This window comes from Brassica oleracea, chromosome C3 (assembly GCF_000695525.1).
Source record: "Brassica oleracea var. oleracea cultivar TO1000 chromosome C3, BOL, whole genome shotgun sequence".
Taxonomy (NCBI): domain Eukaryota; kingdom Viridiplantae; phylum Streptophyta; class Magnoliopsida; order Brassicales; family Brassicaceae; genus Brassica; species Brassica oleracea.
Window position 1 is genome coordinate 48,506,132 of NC_027750.1, and position 7,208 is coordinate 48,513,339.

A 7,208-nucleotide genomic window follows, 5' to 3' on the forward strand; every position below is an offset into this window, starting at 1 on the left:
GAAAATCATTAATTTCTTACATTTTCTAAACAAAATCATCATTAATTATTTACTTAACCACAAATCAACCAATAATAAAATAGAAGGTATATTATCATTGGTCATATAACATTAACTGTTAATAAATTTTACATAGAAACTGAAAACGTCATATAATTTGAAAGATAAAAATTTCTTTAAAACTACTTATATTAAAAAACGGATGGAGTATATTTTATACATACCCTCAAAGTTCACTCTACTTCTATACCCAAAATATATGAAAGTGGCAAGATCCTTTATGTGGAATGGAAATAAGAGCTCAAATACTGTTTTGAATAGTTGAATAATCTCCGGAGAACTGTCTGAGATAATAAGAGCAAGATTATCGCCATATCTTAGGCAAAGTCCTTAGCATTTAATTGCCGAAAATAAATCAAAATTGAATGTAATAACATAGGACGTTTCTTAATTAAGGAATTTTGAGGCGCGTCCTACGTTGCCATGTGTCGGTACGATAGTAGCCGACGGGTTTTGGAAGGGGAAACCGAGAGGCGTCTCCGATTCACTCTCATTTTTGTTCGAGAGCGAAACACTCGAAGGCGACCGAGACTCTTGAGGCGATTCACCGGAGAATTACGAAACGTGGCGATTCTCGATTCTTCATCGTCATCTCTTCCTTTCGATCTCGGTATTGATCTGGTGTCTCATACAAGGCGAATTATCGTTGTATTTCTTCCACCGCCGATTCAACTTCGTCTTTTTTCCAACGCCGATTCCAAGGTAAAGCAGGCTTGTTTCCTCCATGGTCTTGCATGTATCTTGTCGTTCTCCATCTAGGTTAAGGACAATGTTAAGGACCTACCAATATTCTACACATTTCCTTTTATCCCTTTAATTTGTCCTTAATCTTCATATATTATTAAAAAATACTAAGGACTCTTAAACTTGTCCTAGCAATAATCATGCTCTAAGGTCGTACCGTCCACAAAACTTAAGAGAGAATAGTCGAAATCATCCTGCTGAAATCCGTACTCTCGTAGAGACTTAATTAGTTTTGCTAACCAACATTGAGGTGTATGTTTCAAACTGTAGAGAGACTTATTCAACTATCTCCTGTTCGAAAACCAGGTGGGAAAAGAATAAAAAAATTCTTCTTCACTATCACCAATTTCACCGTTTTCTCAAATATATTTGCATGTCAAACCAATTCCTTTGTAAGTTGTACAATATCAGGGATGATATATCAAATAACGCTTGATCGTTTACTTTACGTGAAGTTTACTAGCTTAACACTTTCTTTAGGAATTTCTATGTGGAGTCCAACTTCCTCATGATGTCTCCAAAAACTTGACAAGCTCATCTAATGCGTTGTATGAGGAACCTTCAACTCTCACAGAGGCTTTAAGCTTCTCTCTGAAACCAATCGATCTGTCCCTCATGTCTGCACCTTCATCATCCATGATCAACCTCTTCACCATTCTCTTTACCTGTCCTCTTTCCACTTCACCTTCCAGCCGAATCCCAGTTCTCCACACACTCTCTATATACTTTGCGTTTAACTTTTGTTCGTCACCAAAAGGCCTGCAAATCATTGGGACTCCTTCCACAATGCTTTCAAGGGTTGAGTTCCATCCGCAGTGGCTCCAGAAGCCTCCCACTGCAGGATGTCCAAGTACGTGGTCCTGCGGTGCCCATTTCACAATGTATCCCTTTTCTGAGACAATCTTACTAACTTCCTCTGGCAGTGACTCGGAGATGACCCATAAAAAAGGCTGGTTGCTATGACACAACCCCCAAGCCATCTCCATAACTTCCTTTGCTTCCATATGAGCTTTGCTTCCCAAGCTTATGTATATGACTAACCTTGATTTCTGCTTGTTCAGCCATTCAATGCAGCTTATGTCCTCTTCCAGTAAACTAGAATTTGTTGAAGCTGTAATGTGACGAGAGGACCCAATGGATACACTGGAATTCCAAGTTCTTGTTGAAGCCATGATAGAGACGAGCTCTCTAGACAGCTCGCCGTGTTGAGGATGACGCCAGAAGCTGTTCCTCTGTTAAATATTTCCCTACATAACTCCAAATATCGGTCCAGTGGCCCCATACCTGAAGTCGGTAGGTCTTTGTATGTTAATGGATGTAAATCATCCACCACCTTGTCTTGAACTTCATGATCTAAAAGGTAAAAAAATAATCCTCTGTTGAGTAAAAGGGCATGGTGCATAACGTGTAATAAGCTAGTTTTGTTTACCTTCCATGTCGATCAAGAACTTCTCAGCATTGAGTTTGCTTAAAACGCTGCCGCAAACTCGACTTGTAGCACTAACAGTGCTGAATATGACACTAGGGAGCTTGAACTTTTTAGCTGCAGCTTCAGAGAAGTACATGAGCTCGTCATAGATTATACATGCGATGTCGTTGTCATGTTGTAGCAACAACTGAGATATACAGTCCTTGAAGCTTGCCTCGCTTGTTTTGTTGAGTTTCATAAGGAATTCGACTGGTCCAAGTGTCTTGAGTTGAGACAAGGGTAAGGTTTCTGGGATGGTGAGAAATTGAAAGCCAGGGATATGGCTTACTTGATTGGATCCTCCTTGAACAACTGTAGTTGAGAAGCCCTTTAAGCTAAGGGCTTGCCCGAGTTGTATAAAGGGAGTAACATGTCCCTGTGCTGGAAATGGAACTAAGATTATCCTTCTCTTCTCCATCGCTTAGCCCCTTTCTCTCCCTACTTAATTTCGTTTCTCAATGCACTATCTAAATCAGTGATCCATATCATTATTAGTTAGCTTTGGATTTGATAATCTTCTCTCTGGAAGATTATCTTATATTATTTAGGGAAGGTTCCTCAATAGTCATGCGATCACCACTGACGTCACACAAAAAGTCAATAGGGTTTTTTTTTGTTTGTTTATTCTTGTGGAAGTAATAATAATTAATAGGACTCTGAAAAGAGCCTAACTTTATTTGTCATAATATCTTCTACATATGTGACTTACATATACCAACCTTATCTTTGAATTTATTTTTGATGTGAATGTGACCTTTGGATATTTCTTCAAGAGTATCAACAATCCCTGTTGAGTTTTGGACAAAATCAGTAATTCTAAAATCATCTTGTGATTATTGGAATAGAAGGAATAGTCTTTGCTTCAGATCAGATGATCCAGCATGGTCACAGGGTGTGCAAATGCCCCAGTTCGGGAACGCCCTAGGCGTTAGTCGGGCGGTCGGGTTGGACCTAGCGTCTACAAAAAAATCGGGGATTAATCAGAAATTATGCGGGGCAGAATTTTTAGATGGTTTACTATGTTATAAAACATGTTAATCTTTAATTGTGTATAACATTAATACATTTTCATGTTTAAAATTGAATAAAACACACAAATAGAATATATAAACTTAATATAGTGTAATTTTCATCAAAATTACGAATATAAATGATATTTATAAAATTTTAGATCAAATAAACAAATAAAAATATTATTAAAAAAAAATAAAAAATAAAAAAATAAAAAAAAAATAAAAAAAAATAAAAAAATAGATTAGACGGCCGCCTAGGCGGTCATTTAGGCGGTCTAGGCGGAAAAAATCGGATATCCGATTTTTTAAACCGATTTGGCATAAATCGGAGCGGAAAAGCGACGCGTAGCGCCTAGACGGCCGATTTTTAGAACAGTGGCAAATATCATTAAGTATTCTGGCTGGCTGTTGGAAAAAAAAAAAACAAAGAACACGGCAAAAACCCTACCTTATGATCTAAACCGGCTAATTCAGTTTGGAAACTATCTTATTTTCAGTTTTTGTCGTCTTCATCCATTATTCCAAAAATCAAGATAAAAGGCGTAGACTTTGGGCCTCTTTTCATCTCCTCAAAAGTTGTTCTTTCCCATCTAAACAGAATCAAACTTCATCGTCCTTTGCTTAATGTGCAGTGTACAACCACAACTTAATAAAAATACAATACAAAAACAAACAATTATTGTTGCAAACCAAACAGTCCAACTAGTTTCAGACTTCCTTGCATGATCCAATTCTTTTGCTGGTACTAATGATCAGTAGGTACCTTGAACAAATGCTTGTAATCGATCTGGAATCAGCAGCTTTGTTGCTCCTCGTTCTATCTCCAAATTTAGTTTCAACAAACTGGGCATGGATTTTTCTTCAATCTCCAACTCGTCCAATCTTACTGTAATCAATTCAAGCTTCCTCAGCCGACCGAAACCTTGTTCGCCGATGCTCATCTTCGCTCCCGACCATTCACATTCTTTCAGAACCAGATCTTGTAATCTCGGCAATTTCTGCAAAGCAGGCATTGGGTCTTCCTTGAGAGTTGTTCCGTCAAGTGTCAGAGACTCGAGGCTGGGAAAAAAGATCACATCTTCTTCGGATTCCGTCGATATCTTCACGGCATTGACCTCTAGTTTCAAGACAAGAAGACTTTTCAGTTTAGAAAAGGAAGCCAAGTTCAAAGGAACAGACATATTTCTCTCTTCGACCCGTGCTGGGCGGCCGTAGATCTCCACGCCCCTAAGATTTATAAGCAATTCATGGTCCAGCTGTAGGAGGAGATAGATCTCAAGGTCTGAAGGTTAACTACGTCGCCTATTAGCAATTCTCCGAAGAATTTTCCAATGACATGCCTCAGTGATGTGAGCTTACTTAGATCAGTCGTTCCCTTGAAATAAATGGATCCTGATGCATCTAGTGTCTGTAGAAACTGTAAGTTTGAGATGAAAGTTGGGATGTTCCTCCTACCAGCGTCAGCGATCCCCAAGTACCTTAAGTGGATTAAATCTCCAATCGCATCTGGTAAGCTCAAGGGGACATATCCTTTACAAAGAAACAGAAGCCCACCTAGGTTAAGCACTTGAAGTAACCTGAGGTTCAAGGTAATGGTTTGGACAAAACCCCCTAGCATCCCCTTCTTCTTTCCAAAGAACAAGAAGGATCGCATTCGTTTGTTCACACGTCTGTCACACAGGTCATTGTTGTTGATGAGGTAGTGAAACCACTTCCCTTCTACCACGTAGTAGAAGAATGTTGCCCACTGTAAACGTGTACAAAGTTTATCTCTTTCCCTTTCTTAATGGCCACGTCTCTCAGAAGATCATGGATTTTACAAGACATTACTTTCCCTCTCTCTATTCTCACTGCTTCCACCCAAGCTTCTGTCTATCAGCTCTTCGATAAAGTACTGAGCCACATCTTCCATCATCATCCCTTCATCCTCTTGTATAAATCTTTCTGCTACAAATATGTGTATCAACTGCTCTACCTCGGTCTCATAGTCCTCTGGGAAGACGCTAAGGTAAAGAAAGCAGAGTTTTAGCTCCTTGTAGCTCAGATCAAATACAGTGGAGATGTGAATAGAGTTATCCTTTAAGCGTCGCCATAAACTGGCACACACATGCTTCCACTCGTTTGCCCTCTTCCTCAGACATAAGGCCAGTAAGAACTACTATAGCAAGCGGCAATCCACCGCATTTTTGAACCATTTCCTTTCCAATTCTCTGCAGATCTTCATCAACCCATTCCATATTCTTGAAGGCAACAGTTTCCAACTTTCTTCAAAAGTCAAGAACCTTAATTTATGGGCATATACTTTCCCCTCCACGCCTTCAGCCACGGCTCTGATACGCGTAGTAATGATGACTCTACTTCCTCCATGATTGCATGGTAACGCTCTCTTCAAGCTCCACTACAAAGAAAACACAACTATAGCGACGAAAATTAGCGAAGAAATTTAATCCTCGTAAATTTACGTCGATTTTATGAGTATCTTACGAGGAAATTTAAAAGCAACGTTAGTTCGTCGTAAAATAACGACGAAACGAATTCCTCGTAAAAACGATGTAACATAACGTGGTTTTTACGAGGAAAAATGGTTTCCTCGTAAACTCGACATAACATTAGCGTCTACTTTACGAGAAAATATTTTACGTTTACTTAACGACAAAACTTCGAGTCCACCAACTTTGTACTTGGAACACGTTTTTTGTTTCGGCTACCTAACTAAATTTCGTCGTAAATGCCTAGTAAACTTTCAACTACCAGATTCAAAAATTTCTTATAAATATGGACGTTTGAACATCATTTTAAACATACCAACAAGAAAAAAAATAAAAATTGGAAAGAAAAAAAAAATGTCGCGCTCGAGGAATATTTCCGAGTTGTGGAAGTGGATGTATATGCACAGAAATGCTAACGGGAGAGTGACAAAAGAATACCACGAAGGGCTGGAGAAATTTATGCATCAAGCAGATTCCACACCGCTCGCCCAAGAAAGCGGTAAGATGTTATGTCCCTGTCGGAAATGCAACAATTCGAAATTGGTAAATCGTGAAAATGTTTGGAAGTATTTAATAAATAGAGGTTTCACGCCAAATTACTATATCAACATGGAGAAGGTTATAATTATGAGAATAAAGCTAGTAGTAGTAATAGCAATTTTCAGGAAGAATCGGTTGATCATCATTTGCATAATGAATATAGTTACCATTAGGAGGAGCAGATGGTAGATTATGATAGGGTTCATGATATGGTAGCTGATGCATTCGTAGCTCATGATGAAGATGAAGAACCTAACATAGATGCAAAAGAGTTTTTATGAAATGTTAGATGCTGCGAACCAGCCACTTTACAGTGGCTGTAGAGAAGGTCTCTCTAAATTGTCGTTGGCTGCTAGAATGATGAATATTAAAACTGATCACAATCTACCTGAAAGTTGCATGAATGAATGGGCACACTTGTTTAAAGATTATTTGCCCGAAGACAATGTGTCTGTTGATTCTTATTATGAGATTCAGAAACTGATTTATAGTCTTGGGTTGCCTTCGGAGATGATAGACATTTGCATCGACAATTGCATGATCTACTGGGAGATGATGAGAAGTTAGAAAAATGTCGATTCTGCAAGAAGCCACGATTCAAGCTGCAAGGACGAGGACGTAATAGGGTACCATACCAAAGGATATGGTACCTACCAATTACAGACAGATTGAAAAAATTGTACCAATCTGAGCAGACTGCCGAAAGGATGAGATGGCATGCCGAGCATACTCAGACGGATGGTGAGATGACTCATCCATCAGATGCAAGAGCCTGAAAACATTTTAACAAAGTACATTTGGAATTCGCTAGCAATAGCCAGAATGTGTATCTCGGATTATGCACAGATGGATTTAGTCCATTCGGAATGTCAGGGAGACAATATTCATTGTGGC

General features: G+C 38.8%; 2 pseudogenes; both read right to left on the bottom strand.

Moving 5' to 3' along the window:
* Positions 1 to 1,181: 1,181 nt before the first annotated feature.
* On the bottom strand, positions 1,182 to 2,742 carry LOC106332771 (annotated as a pseudogene).
* Positions 2,743 to 3,872: 1,130 nt separating this feature from the next.
* LOC106330791 overlaps positions 3,873 to 7,208 on the bottom strand; it is a 10,370-nt pseudogene continuing 7,034 nt past the window's right edge.